The sequence below is a fragment of the Girardinichthys multiradiatus genome, chromosome 14 (assembly GCF_021462225.1).
Source record: "Girardinichthys multiradiatus isolate DD_20200921_A chromosome 14, DD_fGirMul_XY1, whole genome shotgun sequence".
Lineage (NCBI taxonomy): Eukaryota > Metazoa > Chordata > Actinopteri > Cyprinodontiformes > Goodeidae > Girardinichthys > Girardinichthys multiradiatus.
Window position 1 is genome coordinate 24284063 of NC_061807.1, and position 23364 is coordinate 24307426.

The window sequence follows — 23364 nt, forward strand, 5'->3', positions numbered from 1 at the left end:
TCCTAAATTTTCACATACCTCTCTAATAGCGCTGGGACACAGTATCTTTCTACCACCATCGGACATTGCTATCATCATAGGAGGCAGAAGAAAAGCAGGTAAACAGCATATTAGATGCAGCGTGTTTGTTGTAGCAACATGAGGAGGAAATATTGGCAAATGGCGGGCATGGCACGGAACCATGGTTGCATCCCCGGTGCTTTTCCATTGCAACACACTTTCTGTTAGATGTAAGAAAGTCTTTTCAAGTCAGAGGGTCAAAGTACAAGTGAAGTCATAAGTCATTGGTGTAAAAGTCCAAGTCAAGTCCAAAGTATTTTATAATTTCATCAAGTCAAGTCTAAGATAATTAAAAAATTAAACCTCCAGATGTTTAGTTTTGGGGACTCAGATGATCATAGAAAAAGGTTGATTTTTTGCCTGGTAAATAATTTCTATGTCGATTTGGCCATATGTTTTGGAACATTGCCCTTGGAAAAGAGTGAAAGATTACCTGTTTTCATTTTGGTATTCACCTGATTGGTAGATGATAGATTTTCTAGATTGCATTGCTCACCAGATTTGCATTGAAAATGACCTGAGTTCTGGGTGCCATGCACTCTAAGAAGGTTCCCTGGGCGTTTGGAAGAGAAACCAGCCAACAGCATGACAGATCCTTGACCATTTTGTTGCCAAAAGCTTAATCCCAGTTAAATTTTACCAAAGCGCAGAGCTCCAATTAAAGTCCCAGATGCTTGTTTCAACCACGTGTTTATGTTTGTAACTGTAGGCGAGAAAATGCTTTTTCCTCCTTGCCTCCAAAACAACCGGTGGGTACGTAAAAAGAATCTGATGGTTGTTATGGGAACTTGTTGACCCCAAGATATGGGTCCTCGTTGCTGCGGCTTGTTTTTTCTACGTTACTCACCATCCTCTTCACAGTGTGGTGGCAAGATAGATATGGGTCCTCATCCAGCCTGGACTTTGTGGCAGAAAGTCATCGATTAGTAATTGGAAGTTCCTAGAAACTCTGTAAAGTAATGTCTAAATATAAAACCTGTTATAATTACATTTATTTTAATAGGATTGTTAGACATACCAATAATTGTGGCAACACAGAGTCAGAAACTAACAGTTCTTAACATGATTTTTTTTACCCCCTGAACAAATAAATAAAATAAATGTATCTGTTATTGCAATACCACATACTATCCTCCTTGCCATATGTGATGGGATAATAGAGTAGAATAGCCAGTTTGTCATTTAAAAACAAACACTATTAAGCACAAACCAGAATGAAATTACAATGCATTTTTTTACCATCGACTAAAAGAAAAAAAAAAAAGAAATATAAACATATAAAAAATGTAAATATGCACAATAATATTTGCATAAAAGAACTTGTGTTCCAGTTGTTTTAGAAGTTTTATTGCTCCAGCTGTCGATCTGTGCAAGTTTAGGTGAGTCACAATTGTCTTGTGTCTGTACTACTAGTTATTGGAGGGAACGTGAAGACATTAAAAAATAGACAGTTTAACTTTTAAAAAGTAAAGAACAAATTAAAAAACAATATATCAGTTACATTTAATAGAAATTATCAGGATTGCCAATAAATGATATCTGGAGTTTTTTAAAGAAATGTATTTTTCCTTAACTGAATAAATTCTCAGTGCGAATAAATGCAACTACAACAAAAGATAAATTTTCTTAAGGCTTTAAGACATCTTCACTAGATCTCAAATCTGGAGGGCGCTGCGTATGTCACTAGTTCAAAAGCAAGTGCTGCACTCTGCTGCAAACCACCCCCGCAACGTAGCAGTTGCATCTCTGCTAAGACAGTGACTGCCACATGTTAGAGGTGGGATCTGGTCGGCTTTAGAAATACAATTCTGTGTTGAATTTTATAGATACCTTGTTCAGTGCACAGGCCTTTCCACCCATTCAAGCTTCTCTTTAATTCTTTTCTGATTCTGCCATTTTTTCCTTCCCTGTTCAGTTCAGTCACGTTTGCTCATTGGCGGTGACCTGATGAGAACATGGCCCTTATCTCCCGCTGAGCTGAAGAATTTAAAAAGCCCATAAGAATGCAGTAGATTGTCACATACTGCCACAGAGGCCACTGACATGCCCATGCTTTTCAAAGATAGAAAGATGCCTATCATCCTTCCCTGAGTTTTCTTTTTCTTCTGCTTGGGGCTATGTGTTTAAATATTCTTCTACCAATGTGATTTGAGGTCGCTGTAGATGAGACCTTGGTGTGTAGTGTGTGTGGCAACAGCATATGTAGGTTAAGGTTACTGAGCTGATGTAAGGGAAGCTTCTGCAGGAAGGGTGTGGATTCAAGGGTTTAAGCTTTGAAAAGTCAAGATGTGAAAAACATTTATAATTTTATGATCATTTCACAAGAAATTTTACTCTGCAATGCATTTGACATTTTGTGCATCTTTCCTGTGCTACTGCAGCTGATTTAAAGGAGGTGGGGTTTTTGTTTTGTCAGCCCTCATATCCACCCAGACTATGTTCATCCTGGATTCAATTACCTCTTTAGATTCAGCCGAGACTCGTTTCTGAGCCATGTTGCTCTCCAATGGTACGTTATTGTACCCCATATATTTATGTCATAGCTGAATGATGCCTGTGCAATTTTCTGCATGAAAAGCAGTATTGGTGGCATTGTGTATGTCAGATGTGCGCTAAAGATGTATTGCACATACTGGGTGTTTTGTTCCAGTTACTGACCACTTTTGTTGAGGCCTTTCACTAGCTTTTGTGTGGCTGTGGTTTGTCATGAGGAGTTTCTTGGTATTTGCTCATTATAGGTCTGTTTTTGAGATGATAACTCAGTGGCTGTCAGCAGGCATTGTCGTAGTAGGTAAATTACAGAAACATGCCAGAGGAAAGGTTATTAATTTAAGTGATAATGGAAAGAATAATAATTTAAATGGATACTTTGCTGGTCTGGTGTGGTTAAGGAACTTAATAAAACCCGTCTAATTTACAGTTTTTCTTTTTTTTTTAAGATGTTTGATTGGGGAAAAGTGGGTGGATTTGGAAAATAATAGTTTAATCCAGTGCAACACAAGACTGCATTTTGACTGTCAACTAGCAGGATTCCTGCACAGTCTGGAAAAGTATGGAATTTAATTTCAGGTTTTGCATAAATACGGAAGAAGAAAATATGGTATAGAAAAATATTTGTGTTTACAGAATTTACTCCTTATCCCATCATTCCAGTGTTCCATCTGTCCATCCATCCATCAGTCAATCCGTTAACCCATTCATTCATTTCAGTTCAATTCAATTTATACGATGCCAATTTACAACGCATGTCATCTCTAGGCTCTTTACGAAGTCAGTTTAATTAAATCATACAGACAGAGTCAAGTACATACATACCAAATGATCAACAATATCCAACACAGTCAAATTTAGCTTATCATTCAAACTGGTCAAAAACGTTTTTGTTTAAGGAAGCACATTACATCTAGTCATTGACTTGCAGCACTCACTTCCTGGATGAGCATGTAGCGACGGTGGACAGTCATTTGCATTGTGTCGTTGACTTCACAGCAATCCTTCATACCGAGAATGCTTGCTGCGATAATAGAAAGGAAAAATCCCCTTTAATAGGAAGAAATCTCCAGCAGAACCAGGGTCAATGTGAGCAGCCATCTGCCATGACCAACTTGGGGTTTGAGAGAATCGAGCATACAAAAAAAAAAAAACATATAACCAACACAGAAGTACTGATCTGGGAGTACTTTATATGTGACGAAAAGTAAAACGTTATAGGCAGTAGTACTAAGCAGATTAGCTCTGATAAGTTAATTTTCTTTTTCTTTTCTCTTGCTGTAAACTTTCCAGCTGAAGAAACCACGTTGAGACAATGTGAATTTAATGTGGTGAGTTGGAATGAACCAAATTTGAGGTAAGGACTAAAATTGAGCAAATATTTCTAATATTTAGTTTTGCCTTGCTAGTTTACAAAAGTATAACGAGAATTATCAAAGGCTTTGTAAATTTGTCAAACTGAAGGGAGAGATTAGATTAGATTCTTTGGGTCAAAAAATATGGGAGCAAAACCAGAGGTTTGCACCCCCTACTTTCCAAAAGGGGGAGCAGCTTCTCCACTTGCTCCATTGTTCAGATACTGAGCCATCCATCCATCCATCCATCCATCCATCCATCCATCCATCCATCTTGAAATTTCCTTTGTATTTATACTTTAATACACATACAGAGAACTCTGCAAACTGGAGCCTGGAAAACTATGGAGTTTTAACATGACATATGTAGGATCCCTGTGCCAAGTGTAGCCAATCTTGTCCTACATTATCTCTCACCTATTTTGACTACCCAGCTATTAAGACCCGTAGGTCCACAGTAAACCTAATTTGGTCCAAGTTATCTCAACCGAATCTGTGTGCAGTGGAAGCTGTTGACAACACTGGTTGATGGCTACCTATCACAAGGTCACGCAGTCTGTTACTGTTGGAGCAGTCATGGTTATGTCTTTCTTTGTAGTCACCGTGAAAGGTTGATGTGCCCTGAGATGACCGGCCCCTCCTCACAGGGGTCCTGTGATACCTCGGTTGTCTCCTTCCAGGCCTGAATAGGCACATTGTGCCGCTGCCTGCCTGCTGCTGTTCTGCAGACCGCTGCACACACCTGTCAAGCCATGTTCCCAGTGCCTTGGGTGCTGAGATACTCCAGAGCCTCTACACACATACACACACACCTAAAAGCAGTCTGATATGAACAAACAAATGCTCGGTTACATGGACCAGATGCAAAGACACAGATGTGTGTACACAAGAAGTACACAACTGAATCTTACATAAACACATGTAGATACTCACACACAAAGACTGAGGTTCATTGGAAACACATCTCTATGCTTTTGCTGATGCCAAAGTAATATTCAGCGCACAGAGAGGGTCAAGTTCCATACTTGACGGGTGGGGAGGGGGCAAGGGCACCAAAGGTTGGCTGGGGTGCATATGCTAGCACATGGGAATGGGATTCAGGAGTAGACTACCGGTAACTTGATACATGCTCTCAATCAGTTACAGATTTTTGGAGCAGAGGAGGCCTTTTGAATGGCATAGTTAGTCCCACACAATTAGACCCAGCTAAGAGGACATTTTTCAACAACTGTTTTTGTGATTGATCAGTTCAGTGGAGCTCAAACAGATTTAGAGATGTCACTTTTGGTTCAGGAAAATTTGTCATAATTTTGTCTTGTTTTGCAGACCGATAAGTTAAAAATAATGAGTTACAGATTGGTCATTACAAAAAGTATCTGCAGCCCTGCATCATTTCAGTTGGAAAATTAAATATTTGTGGTTCAGGTCTCTGTAATGTACTTTTTAGTTGAAGGTTATGAAAAGAAAACACATTTAAATCTAGTACTTGCTTTTGACAATGTTGCTATTTCTAATCTGTACTCCTTGACCTATTGATTGGGTTTGAATAAAAAAGTAGTTTGTCATCATATTATTCAAATTTATTTTGCATGAAAGTTTACAAACGTTCCCCTTGACTCAATGAAAAAAGCAGGCATTTTCATTGATTTCTTGCAGCACTCGAGTACATCTTCTCATTGCCTTTGAGTGTTACCCTTTGGCCTTGCGCTGAGAGCCCTTCACATAATGAGCCTCTACATGAGGCTTTATCATCAAGTAACATGCTGAATGACCATTTGCACATCGGTGTGTTATGCATGCGGTTGAAGGACCTATGCTATGGTTTCAGCCATACAATGTCTCCTAAGACTGATAGGCCCTCGTGCATGGACGGTCATTGTTTTTTCAATGAGGATGTTTCAAATAAGGATGATTTACATGATGGTCCTATTATAAAGAAAAATTCTCTCCCTTTTCGAGCAGTTTAGAGGATTCATTATACATGGATTAGATAGTATTTGAAGCACTTGACACATCAACAGGCATTGCATTGTAGGTTTGCCTGAGACCTGGTGACTTTATGTGTATACGAGACAACCTCTATGTCTAGTGACCTTCACTTATTGTTATGACCAGGTAGACAGTACCAGTTCTTTTGGGCCAAATGTTAGGGTTGAGTGTTGGATGCTCTAGCAACTGCCTGTAACAATATCATTACTATCATGATGGCAACACGTATACACTGCGGTTTTTTGTTCTAGATGTCCTAGCTCCTTACAAATAAAAATATTTTACATGTCTGTTAGCTAGTACTTATGTGTATCAAATTGCATCCAAATTGGACCATTATTTCAGGGACCGTTTTTGTCAGTGAGTATAGTGTTAGTCATTATGAGCATTAAGGCTTTAAAACATCGGCTCACTTTGGCTTGGAAACAATTTACTCCCAAGAGAATACACAAATATGATATTTAAATACATATTCAAACCCTTGATCTTACATGTATTTATCTGTGACAATTCAACAATGTGAATATTTCATACCTCTTTGGCTATGTGTTTTTGGAAATTACACAAGTACATCTTCAATGTCGTGTATTCCCACCTGCATATACAAATCTACAATGGACAAAAACCTAAACACATCCCAGAGGTTATGCCTTTCTTATTCAGGCATGATAAATAATTGCTGCATTAGAAAATCTTGTAGGGCTCTTTTAATGCACGAACATTTTCAAATCTACTGCAATAAAAAGTCTATGAATAAGTGAGACTTAAGAACGAGGAAGATGCGTAACATACATCATCTTCAAGCAGTTGCCACCAAGCTCACTCAATTATTAGCTTCTCTGTATTTAATGTGACCCTTGGGTGTAGGGATGCTACTGCATTATAATTGCTGCTCCTTGACTTTAGTTCGTGAGAGAGATCTCTGAGTGCCTCTGATTACTGAGTGATCATTGTAGTGCGGTGTCATGTTGTAAACTGTAGGTTACTGATGTCTGCCACCAATTTCAGTGGGTTTTCTGTTCATTAGCCATATCTCTTTTGCCTTTGGCCTTGGCGTGAACGTGCCGACTTGTCAGTTACAGTGTCACAACTACAGGGTCATTTAATTTAGAGCCCCGCTCCGCCGATTAGGGCTTTTTTTGTGAGTGGCTGCAACTACTGTAATGCGGGTGTTTGGGTCAGCAACGGGCACAATGGCTTTGTTACTCTCGCTGACTTCCTCACTATTGCCTCTCCCTCTCTTTCTCAGCACATTTTCCACTTGGCTGATAAAATAAGCCACTCTTTGATGAGCTTTCAGCGGGCTACGGCGCTCTGCCTCGGTAAATGCTTTTATAAAGACACACCACAGGCTGTCAACTCGGATCAGTCATACAGTGGCAGCGTTCGTCCGTTGCTTTCTCATACAGTATGTGCTATTGTCTCCTAACGGCAGGATGTTCAGATAAAAGTTTTGTTTATTTCAAGACACTTCTTCATATGAAAGCAGGAAAAATATTATTAATCCAAACCTGTTCATTGTCAGTTTGCCAAATTCATCGCAGAGTTTTTTTTTTAAAGATTTGTGATCCACTTAAAAACAGTAAAATAGCCCAGGGCAGAGGTAACTAACAGCTGCAAAGCAAACATAGGCTGCAGAGAAGCAGATGGTGAGTGCTGCCAGTCTGGAGACGGAGAGTTCGTTTTTGATTTAATCCTATGTACTGCATAAATAGCTTTGGAGTTTGCTTTGGTCCCATTTTCCCATTCCAGCTGCTACATTAAGTAGTGCATTTCTATGAAGCTGAATTTATTTTCTTGTACTGCAAATATAATGCACCATAATGGCTTTAAATAGGTATAGGCTGGTATAAGAGTTGCACTGTAAGGTAACATGGAGTAATATACCACACTTTTGCAGTAATAGCAGAAGTATATAAAAACATATTAATAATTGCAGCTATAATAATCTTTGTTAGATTTACTTACTTTACTTTTGATTTTGATACACTGGTACACAAACTTCAGAAACAAGCAGTGTTGCCAGATGGGCGAGTTTCCGCACTAATTGGGCTTTTTTGGAAAATGTGGTTAAAAAAATTGCTTTGGGCGGGTTGCTAAAATTTGGGCTGCTTTTCACAACATTTGGTGGGTTTTTAGAAAACATTTGTAGGAAAATGATATCAAAATAGTGGTCATTGTGTGGCAGAGAGGTAAATACCTACACATTTCAAGAAAATGTGTCTTTACACTGATATAATTGGTTATTTTTTTAATGTAGAAAATCTGTTGAACTTGATATCATCAATCAGTGATAGCCATTGGTTATCAAGTGTCACTTTAAAATGATATTGGTCAGTGTCAATTGTAAACGCCCCAAATGGGGTTAAGACTAAGCCACACTGAGGTGCGGTGGCCTGAAGTTCTTTACTGTTATGCTTTGACTTGACTTTGAGAGACTGCTTCACGTTGAAGTGAAAAATATACAGAAGGAAATGAGAGGCTGATCCAGAGCCAAAATCAAAACCTCGCTGCATGTAACACAGAAATCTGAACTTCACAATTTGAAAAAAACATGGCAGAGTTGTTGCCTTGGTATCATGGCGCTCTGTGTGGTGGGGGGTGGGATGTGGCAGAGGTTGCTCGGAGCGAGTGTGGATGTGTAGTTATCGGCTTTCTGGGGGTAGAGCTCTTTTGCAAGGAGATTCTTTGTGTTTGGGTATGTTTGGTAGCTGTGTCCTGGTTGGGGCTGGTCCTTTGGGGAAGTTCAGGTTGGGGTTCATGGGGGTGAGAGGTTCGTGGGTTTAAGATTGGAATTTGTTGGCTCTGGTTAGCTGGCTCATTTGGACTGGGTGTACCCTTTTTTTTATGGCCCCATCTCTGGATGTGAAAGCCCCTGCAGTGGTCCGCCCGTACCTTCACTTCAAACAGTTAGTTAATATGAAAACACTGAAGGAAAAGTTTCAATAAACACCCGCTAAATTTAATAAAAGTTTTCAAGTAAAAGCCCTATAGGTGGCTCGCCAAAGCGCTGTCCAGCTGGGTTAGCTGACAATAAAAGCACCCAAAGAAGCCTCCACTTACTTTGAGACTATTGTGTGTCAGCATTTTAGATGGTCAGTAGAAAAGAAGAAATGGTGACAACATGAGACACAACAAATTACTGATTTTTTAGCTCTATGAAAATTGCCTACTGCATCTAGCTAACAAATAGTGACTGTCAGTGAGTAGGAACAGGTGGGAGAGGGGAACACAGTGCTACTCTGTGGCCCAAACAGTCACATAAAACTGGTCACTCCAGCAATTTATCTGTTTGATAAAAGGAGGTAAAACTTTTAGCGATTTTTAAATGGTAACTTTTGAAAACCTTGATTTACCTTGATACTGGTAACAGCCCTATGTCTTGTGTTAATTAAATATGTAGCTGTTTCAAGTGGGCATATTTATCAGCACTAACCCAAAGTTAATAGATATTCATCAGCAGAAACTGAAAAAGATTGTGACTAATTTCAAGCAATAAAAGTAGGAGTTTCTCATTCTTGACCTTGTGCTTATGATCTGCTGGTGCTTTTTCTTATGTCCTCTTTTTGTTTTCTTTTTTAGCAGGTAAAAACACTTCGCTTCTATAATACAGTATCATTTTATGCTGTTGTGTAACTGCTGTTTAGGATAAACAATATCTAATTTTTCAAAGTGTTTTACATGTATTTGTTTGACGGTACATTAATTGATAAGCCCTCGAGTTCTTGCTCAATTATCTTTTAACTAAGTTGTCATGTAAACACAGCCTTGGAGATAATTAAAGTGCGTAGCATTTTATTTGTGTGAAAGATTCTGAAAAAAAGTTTCTTACAGTAAAGGAGAACAGCAACATTATATACATATAGTTGAGACAAGCACATGATTCTTCTCAAGCTTCTGAGTTTTTCTACAGTTTTTCTGGAATTAACATACTTAATGATGATGAAATCCTAAATCTTCCATGGAAGAAAAACATTACCACATGCTACATTATGGTCAGGCATTGTCAGAAATAGTGTCCTCTACAGCTTAACCACACACACTAAAGGACTATCCAGCTCACTAGAACCACAATAAATCACATTTGGAGTGTGAAATAAAATTTGGGTGTAAGATTGTGGCAGTGAATGCTGGAGAGTCATGCTATGTTTCATCACTTTGTAATTTAGAACGCACTTCTTTCGACAAGGGAGCTGAAAAACTGAGTGGAGTGGATAATGTGACAAAGGAAAGGAGCCAATTTTCTGTGTTGCAACACATGGTGCCGGCTCTTGTGCTCCTGCTTTTCAGCAGGGGGACAATTGTTCACTTTGGCTTTCTAGTGATCCTGGGTAGCTTCCTTAGTGGTCCAACACACCTCCACAAAGAAAGAAAACTCACATTCTAATTTAAATGGTCGCATATCTTTAACAGGCAATGAAAAGTTAATGAGATGATGTAAAATTAATCCCACTCTCAGTTTTGCTTTGTAATGAAATCTCAGACGGCCTGTACTTAACATGCACGCTTTTTCTTTCTACAATTTAGAGTGGCCTTTTGGAGTGGGAGTTTAATTTAAAACTCTGAAATGTCTGTATGTTGAGGCGTGCAAATAAGGCAACTTCTTATGCTTTCTATAAAGGCCCAGTAAAATGGGCATTTTTAACAAAAACAATTAAGGTGGTAAATTCACATCTTGCAGGCTGCTTGTCTGTTTTTCCACTCTTTAGTATTTTCATTCATTTGCTTTAATTTAGTGATAAGGTAACCGATGTTCCTTTGGTTCTTCAGGAACAGCAAAATAAGAAAAGTAGTCTTAAAAGATTTTTGAATGACAAAATCAAATTTAAAAGATTTTCCTAATTTTGAGCAAATAAGTGGTATGCTTCTTATCATGCATAGCCCAGTTGTAGTTATCATTTTGGATGAAAGTTTTATAAAGTCACAGTTTCAAAACTGCTATTACCAAAGAAAGTGTCGGCGTAACCAGTGTTGTCTGTATGTTGCAGAGTAAAGGATTGCTACCCCTCCCCCACTTCTTTCTTGTCACTCAGCTGGCTGAAGAAAGACTGCTACACATTTCCCTCACATACAAGAAAAACTAATCTGGTTCTTTGTACATATTTCCAACTGCAGCCCCATGTCTGTTCAGCAGCAGACTGCAGGCTGGCTATTGGAGCAGACAGCCTAACTAATTAACCAACACAGACCAGTTTATTAAACATTACCCATTCTATAAAGAGCAGAACAGCGAGCGGCTGGTTCCCATTGCCAGCTGTTATTGGGTAAGAAATAATGCCATACAATTCTGTGCAACAGGCACTTGAAAACTATTAATAAATTTAGTGGATTTTTATTGTTTATTGTTATCAGAGTCAACATAAAGAACTGAATATTAGAAATGACATTGTAACTGTAACAATCACTGTGCTATATTATTTCTACCGGAGTGGGAATATTTTTTCTTCTCCAGTTTAAATAAGAGTTAGATGATGTTTTAGATGTTTTTGGTAGAGTTGGAACACCATTTTTACTCAAGATTATTATGGTGTGAGAATCTTGTGCCTAATTGTTAAACTCTCGTTTAGACAAAAACTCTGGAGGATTTGGTTTCATCAGCTATATTTATTACTTATCAGTACCACACACAATCCAACTTCAAAAATAAAATACTGGAATGTCCCTTTAATGTGAATCCTAAAAGGCAGCATTCAAATCCATGCATTGCTCTTCTGCTAAGTGAGGAAATCCAGTAGAGAGTAAAAGATAAATGTGCAAAATTAAACATTTGCACCATCTCTTCAACTGCTTCAAAAAAGCAATAAAGGCCAATAATGTCCAGTTTATGATTTTATTTCCTGTTGTATGGAAGTCTTTTTGTTTGTGTGACAGTTTGCGGTTGGAATTGTTGCAATATGGTGCGGGCGGGTTCCTTTCCAAGTAATCGCAAGCCTGCAAAATACTTGGCAGATGCTCAGTTGACCAAACCAGCTTCAGCATTTTGAGCTAAGTTGACCTATAACATCTGCATCCGCTGCCAGAATCTTACATTTGATCAAGCATAATGAAGAGCAGATTTGGTGAATCACGGCCTTGGCAGCACAATTGGAAGCCACTATTGGTTGGTCATTTTGCCCAGATGATATTTAAAAATTGGCATAAAGATTCTGATGTTTTTTTTTCTTATTTTTTGGTAGCATCCCCACTCGGTTTAGGAAGACAAATAATAATATTTTCCTGTTTTTGATAAATGACTCATGTGCAATTTCAGTCCTGCTACTAAATGACAGAAATTGTTGAAATCCACCAAACCTTTTCAATTATCTTGTAATATTGCAACATTTTGTTTCAGACATCCCAAATACAGGTGTATCTAAATAACTTTAAAATGCCTGAAAACATGGCACTGATATAGATTTATTACACACAGGCTGAATTTGAAGTTTCTATTTCTGTTCATTTAGATGATTATTGCTATAAGCTCATGAAAACCCTAAATTATGTTTCCCAGAAAATTGGAATATCACATATAACCAATAAAAAGATTAGACTTTTAATACAAAAATGTTATGTTATGATTGATGCAATCATGGGGAAGACTGCTGACCTGATAGATAGATAGATAGATAGATAGATAGATAGATAGATAGATAGATAGATAGATAAATGAAAAGCTGAGTGGAAGGAAAGAGTGTGGTAGAGATAGGTACACAGGCAACAGGAACTAGTTGACAGATGTGCTAACGTTGGACTTAATTAAACACAGCAGACGAATTAATAGCAGATGACATGGCGAAGGTGGGACTCTTCTGACGTTGTTTCTGGTTCAGGCGTGGCAACTCCAGAAGCACTTGTTCCAGCCGTAGTCCACGTCTTGTGAATTTTCCCCAAACTCTTTAAATAGGCTTTGCTCCTTAAAGCTGCAGGCGTGCACCATTTTCTATCACCCATTTTCCTGCCATTCCACTTTTCCTTAATACACTTTCAAGTAAGCAGTCTTCCTTGTATTTGTGTAGGCTTGAACATTTCTGTATTAAAAATCCTACTTTTATTAGTCGTATGCAATGTCAAAATTTGGTGAGAACATTTTAGAGATGATTTTGCGTTTTTATTATCAATAAGCCATGTTGATCAAAATTAAATAAATCCTTTAAATATACCACTCTGTGCATATATGATTATCACTTCTTAATAGGAATTACTGAAATAAATTAACTGTCGAGATTCTTATTTATTAAGATGCACTTGTAGTTTGGAGGTAACAAAGGGTCTTTTTAGTTTAATTTGTTTATTAACCTGCCTTGGACACCTTAATAACAGAAGCTTTAGTGCTCATCAGTTTTTCGATTGCATGTGAGATAGGATTAGAAATCATGTAAAGGCACTATAATTGTAGGGGTGAACTTGAAATAATACATCCAGTGTCTCTGAATGCTGTTACAGTTTCTCACTTTATTAATATATTTGTAATTAAACGCAACTACTTGGTCTTCAGGTACTCGTGTCAGCTCAGCGAAGATCGCTGTAATATGTTGAGTGAAAAACATTCAGCTTAATGACTAGAATCGGAGGAAAGCATGTTAAAAAACTGAACTGATATGTGAGAAAAGAAGCAGAGAAGAAGAGCAGACGTGTGCGTCTGGTGGAGGGCCCACAAAAGGTTGTCAGGTGGGGGGTGCAGTCATCAAAATGCTAATGTTGAATGGGATATTTACTGCAGAGGCTTAATGCAGTTTAAAACAGGCTCTTTGTCCTGTAGCCCATCACCAAACCCCTGTTGGGCTCTAATAAATCAGCCATTAAAAGCTGATGTGACCTGAATAGCATGGCAGTCAGCCTCATTGCCAGAAAGAAGATGCAGAAAACTGGCTGAAAAATTTATGAAGATGTCGTTTAATAATGGTTGACCTAGAAGAAAGCATAAATAAAGAGGTCTGTGATGTGGCTGTAAGAAGGTAATAATTGTGATACTGAAAGGTAATTGTTTTATTTTTTGCAAAGGCGTCTTTAAGATGGCTTAAAGTCAGAGTAGCAGACTTTGAATTATTATTCCCATTACTGTTTTTCTTTCTACTCCCTATCCTTATGTTTCAAATCCCCTTTTGGTCGTTCAGTTTGAAATCAAAGATGTGATGGTTAAAATATTCAACTATGACAGGAGACCCCATTTGAAGAAGTTGATACACTAATACACTAAATAATTCAGTGTAGGATACTCCACTCCTTAATTACAAGTTCTTACAAGTGCAAGTTTTCCTGACTTCCAGAGTCCAGACGCCAAAAAAAGCAGTGAAATGACCCGACTTTACACTCCAAAAATCAGAGGCCAGTTTTAGCATTGTTTTATATAGTAAAACATAATTACTATTCAAGGAGGTATTGGTTAATAAAGCTTTCAGAAAATGATCCCTGTTAGAGTTTGGGCAAAAGAGGACAATAATCAGACATCTTTCACAGTATCAGTTGTCGAGACAGCCTAAGATTTACCGTCTTTGGAGGTGAGAGTACTAAATCAGCAGTTGGCGCGTCTGTCACATGGAATGATCACAGAATGCTGATTTAAGCACACAACAAGGGATTGTCTCATGATTATGTCGCAATTACATTTTTTTATCACAATAAATTAAATTAAATTCAGTTCAGTTTAATTCAGCTCAATTCCATTTGTTTATATAGCACTAGGGATGCACCCTGTGTAGCAAATATATCGTTAATACATTATCATTGTATGCAGTATGCATATTGTAAGGAACTCCTGGACTGCATAAAATTGAACTGAATTTATTTGGTGATAGCAAAATTTAGCAAAACATTAGCACTTCATGACCACAGTCAAGTGTCATCACAGAGGATAAAAACACAAGAATGTATTTTCATTGTGATCTACGTGTGTTAACTGTTGTTTCAAGTACCATCCATGCAGGCTCATTTTGCCTGTAACATATCTGATGACACTGGTTGCTTGAGGCAACATAAAACGTGATAAGGCGATCTAGTCATTAAAAAACGACTATTAAGCTGTTTCAGTGCCAAAACAGCAGACTGTTTTGTTTTCTCCCAGTAGTTGGATAACCTATTATTTTTGGTGTCTATGTTGGCTATGAACCCAAGGCAGAAGGTCATTAATGATTATGAATTATTTGTTTGTTTATCCAAAATCATAGTTATCTTCATATTCATAGAGAAGCATTGCACATTGCATGTTTTCTTAATATCCCACACCACTGTACTGCACCAGTTGACATAAAATGTCAAATCTAGGCACTTTACAGAATACAAATGGTTCCTATTCATTTCCAATTTTAAAGTAATACACAATAAATACAATTTACACCAAGGCAATCATCTGTCCATCAGATAGTGCGATTTGATTAGACTGGACTATGTGGATTAGAATGGACTGTGTGTCCAGTCATACTGGACACATAGACACATAGTCCAGTCTAATTTATATTATACTGGCAATAAACGATCTATGCAAGGAGGCTTAGCTAATTGCATAAAGTCGTGGACTTTGCAGCTGACCAAACACATGGCCAAAGAGAAGAAGTGAACTCGACTTTAATCACACTAGTTTTTGCAAAGCGACCAATTGGAGGTCTTCAGATCATTTTCAGAAATTAAACTTAAAACCAATTATAAAAACACCAAAGCGTATTTATGTTATAAATGTTAAGAAACTGTACTTTGAAATAGATAAAAATAATATTATTACCTCCTAATGCTGTTTGTGTTGTGGTTATGTTTAATTAACCAATTTGTATTGCTTCTTTAGTTAAACGTTGTTTTGTGGGTCAGAAGCTGAAAAGTTTAGCAACTACTGCCCTACAAAAGGACTTATCATAGGACTTAATTTTTAAGCCAAGGTGTCATTTAACTTTAAATTATGTTTCCTGTCCTCTGTTTTAAAAAAAAATACCCATTATCATGTTTTGCTGTAAGGTTATCCTGCTGGGTTTTCTAAACTCCTTTCTCTCTGTTTCTTTCCAGGACAGAACATGCCTTTATTACCTGGAATGTGATATGCAGGATTTGTAATCAGCAGCACTCAAGAGCCGCTCTCCGTCTCAGGCTGAGGTATTGTACCATTTTTCAGACTTCATAAACACAGCTGAAAATGTTTGATTGCGATTCATGAATACGAAATCGATCCGAGATTAAACGTACAAGATGTGCCCTGTCACCATTACCTCCCCAAACACGGTGCAGTGATGAAAAGCATTCATGTGAGCCAATTGGGCTTTGTTCCTTGTGTGCAGTAGGGTGTTTACTGAAATGATTTATGATGGGTGCTCATCTCCGTATGCAAATCTTTGGGACACCTTTGATGAGCCTTTAATTTCTGGGACAGCCACAAGGACTTTTTTTCTTTGTATGTGAAGAGCATGTTTGGATTTCATTCCCTGATGCAAATTACGGTTTTTGGTGTAATCAAGCAAAAGCGCAGCTGGTTTGCGTTTCTTCACATGTCAAATCTGAGACATCCCCCTCCCTCCCACTCATCGTAACTGTCCCAGTGTTTGCTCTCAGCAGCTTCCTGTACTCATCTTCCATGCCTTTCCACATTTACCCGTCATGACAGCAGAAGCCCTTTCCCTCCTCAATCCATCGTTGCGAAAACACACAAACATGTGCACTTCCTAGCTCTCCGGAATGAATGGATCCACTTTCCTTGGTGCCTCCTGCAGTGAGGTGGGATTGAATTCAATTAGCGAGATTGTTTGTCCTCCAGAATCTACTGGTGGGCTGGGTGTCCCAGCTAATGCCCCCCTGCTTACACCACTGTTTAATGTCCCTCAGATCTACACAAACACACACATATTCTGCATCTTCTTTGCTTTATTTTTATGTTATTTCCGGTATTAGCATTTAACGAGATTAGGGTATGAGTTATATCACCTCACCTTCTCTATGCGCCGAGCCTCAGCATAGTTGCATAGATGATTTTTTTTCACAGGTGAATAATTGGGTCCAATATTTGAATCCAATCCCAGCAGCCGCGCACATGTTCCAGGAAAAATCCATTTTTACAATTAGTTTATTCACCGACATATCAGCAGCCAAAGACAGGATGGTAAATGTTGCTGACGTAGGAGTAATGGACACATTAGTTGCAAAGGTGAAAATAGAACCGCGGCTGTCGTTTGAACAATATTGAGGGCGGCATATGTGCTGTGAGCTTGTGCTTTTTACACATAATGGCCTCGATTGTGTGTAGGAACACATTACAGCGGCTGGTCCAGCAGCCTTCTGCTTTCCTTCAGCTGTCATGCTGCTCGACTGTGTGCCGGTGCCGCTTAGAAATCAGATACTGTATTAGTGCTGAAAGATGTCAAATTAATTAAAACAAAAGAAAGATGAATACCCTGATGCACTCTGACTCTGAATTACGACTTTCATTTGTTGCATCTTCCCTTATTTATCGTCACTTTTGGTTTAGCCTAATTAACTTCAAGAACTTCACTCTTGTTTTGGCTGAAGAATGCAGAAATCCTATTTGATTTATAAGCACAGGACGATGTGGTATTATTCAAGATAATAGATCATGCATTTGGTGCCCTGTCTTGAACAGTCAGTCAGTCAGTCAGTCATTTTCTACCGCTTATTCCATAGTACGTCGCGGGGGAGCTGGTGCCTATCTCCAGCAGTCTATGGGCGAGAGGCAGGGTACACCCTGGACAGGTCGCCTGTCTTGAACATTTTTACATTTTCTCATTTTGCAACCACAAACCTCTGTTTATTAGTTATTTTAGTAATAGAGCAACACAAAGTTTCACAAATGTTCACAAAGAAAAATCTGATAATTGTGATATGCACTTGTATTCAGTCCCCTGAGTCATTACTTTGTAAAGCATTTGTCACTGCAATGCGGCTGCAAGTATTTTGGGGTATGTATTTACCAGCTTTGCACATCTTTGGGCAATTCTTCTTTGCAAAATGGCTTAAGCTTAGTCACACTGGATGGAGGGCATCCTGTGAACAGCAATTTTCTACTCACTCTAAGTTGGATTTTTGTGTGGATTTTTACTGGCCGTTCATGAATATGCTGTACATTTTGAATGTACATGGTTTTAGTGTAGCTCTGATTATGCTCAGGGTGATTTGTAGTTCTAGTTCATCTCCCAAAACAGCACTTCTGTATGAATACCAAAATGTTTAATTATTGTTGTTGCTGCTGTGTCCATGTTCCATCTGAAGAAAATTAATCTAAGACGATAAGGCTTTCACCAGTGTGTGAAATGTTTGTATCATAAAATCAGAAGTGGAGACGGCAATATCCCAGAAAGCTGTGAGCTCTTAGAAATGATACAAGCAGTGTGAGACAACAGGATCTGTGTTGTGGCATTGACATCAGCACAATGCATGAAACTTGTGTCATAAGTCTCCCCGTACCATTGTTTTCCAAACAGTAATGGTGGACAAACTGTCACAAACCTGTTGTTAGCTGAGCAAATGCTTCAAATATATCTCACCTTCTTGAACTTCTCGTCAGGAATTATTTTTGAGTCTAAATACTGGCTGGTCGCAGAAACCATATGTCACCACATCACTCCCTCTACTCGGTCGGCTTGCTTCTATACAAGTCAGGTTGATGTACAAGGCTGATGTGGCCTGTGACCACCTCGCTCGCCAAGTCAGGGGCGTAACAGAGGTGGGTTGATTTCAACCCCCTCTCCACATCGGTCCTTTCACAAAACACATTGATCTAACAAAAAGATGTTTACTTTGAAAGAACAGATGCCTGTTGCTACTTAGGGTTATCAGAGTAAAGAATAGAAAAAATAAAGAATAGAAAAAAATCAATAAAATGTTTTTCATATTTATATTTGTTAAAAATGTTGAAAACCATGTATCATTTTCCTGCCACTTCTCAATCATGCCCTACAATCTTAAATTTCAGTGGGCTGTGAATACCTTTGTAAAAGCTCTGTATATTAACCACAAAACTTAACTTCAGCATCATTTGATAGCATGAACCTCAGTGAACAATGATTTGCATAGCCAGTATGGTTTCCTATAGCAGCATCCATTCAGGTTAGTTTGACCATAATGATCTGCGGCAGCAGCCCGGTTAAGTTTTGGTTCTGTTATCTTAAAGCCCAGCGTTTGTTTTCATAGTGTGATCCTGTTCCAAGGATTCTTAAAATAATGCAAAACAGGTCATTTGAATGGGAAAAGGGGTGAACTGCTTTGAGCCTATGTCAGCAGTGCTCTCAGATTTGAATTTGGTCCAGAAGTAGTTGACTTTGCACATCATTGTCGGTGTGTCCGGTTACTGAGGCAACTCCGGTCTTCCCGGTAAGCAGCCCTGGTTTCAGAGATACCAGGCAAAGCTCAGAAACCCTTTAAACAACATTACTTTAAATGGCACACATTGCTTTATGTTGTTTTTCTGGATGATAATGAAATAATGTGAAGCCTCTGCAGTGAGTGCTGCTGTCTTGACAACGTTGACCTGCTAAAAATGTATTTGCCCTAACGTCTTTGTCATTTTCTCCAATAACCGGTTAAGGCTGATTTGAGAACAGTCCTGCGGCTGCATGTCACTTTATCTCAGCATTTATGTGCAACATTTGCCAAATTGCCTGACTGATATTGATTTTATCCGCAAGCAAATTCACGTAGATTCATTTATGAGCAGTGTGAACCATTAGAAATGGCAGTATAGATGCTTTTTGCCTTCCTTTTATTTTAAGAAAATGGACCCTGGATGTGCAGAGCAACCCTTTAGAAATGCTCAACTCCTGCTGGGGCCAGAACTTCCAGCATTTGTAAACTTAATTATTTACATTGTTGCCTTTGTCTCTCCATTTAACCTTTTTAGAAGAAATGTAATATTAATATATATGTTTTGGTCATGCTGAATCAGAATCACGTGTGTTGTTAGGTTTGTGCATATTGTGTAATGTGTTCAGGATTCCTACACAGTCTGTGAAAAGCCTGGAAAACTGTGCCATTTGATTTTATTAATTTCCAGGTGTGGATTTGTATTGTAAAGCAAAATGAAGTATAGAAAAGAAATAGTTGTATTTCAAGGCCTCAATCCCTTTCTCATTATCTATCTAAAAGGTATGTCATTAATTTTATCCTGGCTTCTTTGTGTCCCTTCTTTCTAGCGTCCTTTCCTTTTTGTGGCTTTCCTTCCTTTTTCTCTCCCTTTCTCATTTCCTTCCTTCCTCCTTTCCTTCGTGTGTCTTTCCTTCCTCTTTTTCTTTCTTTCTTTCCCTTACTCCTTCCTCCTTTCCTTGTGTCCATTCCATCTTCTTCCTCTCCTTCATCTCTATTGCCATTCCTCTTTCCATCATCCTGTTGTTCATCTTTTTCTTTCTTGCTTCCTTTCTTCGTCCTTCATTTCTTTCTTCTTTGTGTCCTTCTTCCATTTCTTCTCTACTTTCTTGTTTCAGCTGGTTTCAAATTTATAACTCTATCTAACTATGTAGATATTTCATAAAGTCGTGGTGAACTTTCCTTTTATATTTCAAACTGACCTTAAGGATGTAGAACTGGAAATTAGAGGCTTGAAACATTTTGTATTTTTTACATAAAACATTTGTAGGAACCCTTTGTAATTTAGTATATTCGTGCTGTCCAATCACAATCTCCATTATTGAGATAAAAGTGTGATTTCTGTTTTATGTGTTCAATCATTAATTTCTCCGTTTGCATTTCATTGAATCATATTAAAAGGCATGAACTCAGATGGTTTAGATACATGCTAGCTGTACAAATCAATAATTTAGCTACAGTTAATTAGAAAATTTAGGATGTTGATGGAAATAACTCCTCAGCCATATCATTATGAACATTGTCTAGTGAATTGGAAAGCATTGATTATTACATTAACTTGGGTGGGGTTTGTGAAGTAGTAAGTCAACAGATTTTTCCTTAAGGCTGGTGTAGTAGAAGTAGAAGAAAATTGGACTGGGCAAGGATTTGATTGACGAAATTGTGATGACGAGACTGTTAGGTCATAAATTCTCCTTAACTCCGCCTCTTAGAGGATGTTCCAAGGATGCAGTGGTCAGGGACTGATTAAAAGGAAGAAAAACAGTCAGTCAGTCAGTCATTTTCTACCGCTTATTCCATAGTGGGTCGCGGAGGAGCTGGTGCCTATCTCCAGCAGTCTATGGGCGAGAGGCAGGGTACACCCTGGACAAGTTGCCAGTCCATCGCAGGGCAAAGGGGAAGAAAAACAATAAAGCTATTTTACTCTTCTAATAGAAGTATAGTGTAGAAAGACCTGACCCAAACAGTGAAGCTATTTGTTTACCATTTAATCTATGTTCTGATCCTCAGCTATGGTCCTCGAACTTTGCTGCCCCGTAAGTATTAACTGATCTATTTATCTGATCAGAACACCTTCTGGACGCCTCCCTTTGAATGTTTTTCGAACATATCCCACTAGGAAAACACTCTAAGGGCACACCTTGAGCCCGCTGGCAGAACAGAAAAGAATGTATCTGTAGCTAGAACTAAACGTTTGCAATATAAACATTTCAAAATCTTAACCATTTCTGGTTGACTTGACATCAATACAGTGCTAGCTGCCTCTCTGGTGAAAATGTTCATAAACAAAAAGTGCCCAAAGTGTTGCTTGCATATTACATTCTGGATTTTAAAGAGATATTTTGGACATCAAAAAGCATCATGTTATCCAAATGAAATGGAATCCTTATAGTGTACTTAAGTGCCAAGTTACAGTCGTCTTATTTTTTAGTGCAGAAACAGACAAGAAATGTCTGTCTACTTTTACATGTACATGAAATTTGATGACATCCTAATCTTAATATATAAGGGTTAAATTGTGGATGGACCCACCATTGCCAGCAAGAGCAACTTTTAACTATTTTGTAAACATCATCCACAAGTTTAAGGAGTGCGTTTATAGTTAGATGTGAAAACCAGAATTGTGGCCTCCGCTCTAATTCATCTCAAAGGTGTTCAAAAAAGCTGAGGTCAGGACTCTGTGCAGGCCTGTCAAGTTTCTCCACACTAAACTTTATACACCTGCAACCATAGAGGAGATTAGAACACTGGAATTCATTGATTTGGTGGGATGATCAAACACTTTTGGCAGTATAGTGTGTGTTGCCCATGTTTATCTGATTTACTTTTTGCGACGCAGCTAAGATCAATATTGGGTGCCCAGCTAGGTTTGACTAGCTAAACTAAAAATAAACATAATACAGTAGATGCACAATTTAACAAACAGAACAGAGAGCATAGTAGTCATTGGAAAGTGTTAGTCAATAATCTTTACTAGGGCCTATCAGTTAAACTCTTTAAACAGTAACCCAGAAGGATTTAGGTTCTGGGTGCTGTTTGTGCAAATATGTCTTGGATCCAAGGTGATATAAGAAAATAACACATTTCGACAACAACTCAGAGTCACTCTTTCTCCTTCACAATCTATCACCTTTACACTGAAACCCACATAGTTGCTCCCTTCCTTTGGCTCTGCTATCTCCTGAGCGAGTCCATGCAGGACTGTTACAGGAGTTACACTAGTTTTGATTGGTAGAGGTAAGAGCCCCCAGGTTTGACAGAGGATGGTACATTTAGATAGACCTATTTCTGTATGGGAAGGGGTTACCAGGGTGTTAGTACAAGTGTCTCGGGCATATGCCTAGCTACTCTCTTGACAGTTTTGGCGTCTTAAAGAAACAACAGCCGTAACAATAAACTCACAATGCAGTCGAGGTTTTTTCTCCCATCATTTTCTGTCAACTTATCTCCTATTATCAAATTTTTTTCAATCTATTATCTGCCTTCCTGAGATCAGGAGAATACATTTTTTTAGAAAAGATATTAAGGCACTGATTGGATTTTTATGGGCTATTTGGAAACTATCTGATATGAACAGAAATTCAAAGGAAGAGTGATGATTTAATTTGGACTTCTTGGATATAGCAGAAGTAGAAAGTAACTACTTAAGAACAACAGCTCAAATACCAAACCAAAAAAGATTTTTATCAAACTTGCAATCTCTTTTTCCTCTTTGGTATTCTGTCGTACAAGTTCCCCCTGAACTTTCACTACACCTGATCCAAAAGCCTAAGTCTTGGTAAGGTGTTCAGGTCTAATCAGCTCTGTTTGATGTGCACAGGCGGCCGGCTTTACGTAGGTGCCAAGATCTCCGAGGATATTAAGGAAAAAAAGAAGCAGTGAGAAGAAGGAGATTATGTCTAGGCTTTAAATAGAGAATCTCTCCATCTTGTTCTTTTTAGCTCAATCGTTAGTTTTGCTTCTTCCCTGAGGGTGATTCTCTCATTTTGTCTTTCGCTAATACCAAGGCCACCTATTGGTCCTTTGGCGAGAATTGTGCCTCAATATAAGTTAGCCAAATATGAATCCCTAACTTTTAGCCTTCAATCATCAAGTCAGAGTCGAACAGTGCATAGGCAAAGGCAGATAAAAGGAAGAAAAAAGAGCAAATGGATACTAAATATAGAGTGCCATGCAAAATCATTCATACTCCTTGAACTCTTCC

The 23364-nt window shown here is 38.3% G+C and overlaps 1 protein-coding gene across 15 annotated transcripts in view; it reads left to right on the forward strand.

Moving 5' to 3' along the window:
* LOC124880236 (adhesion G protein-coupled receptor L3-like) overlaps positions 1 to 23364 on the forward strand; it is a 357339-nt gene that overhangs the window by 21563 nt on the left and 312412 nt on the right. For all 15 annotated transcript variants that reach the window (XM_047385217.1, XM_047385213.1, XM_047385214.1 and 12 more), the window contains exon 2: positions 15864 to 15950. The gene's annotated coding sequence lies outside the window, so the exon portion shown is untranslated. The remainder of the gene's footprint in view (positions 1 to 15863; positions 15951 to 23364) is intronic.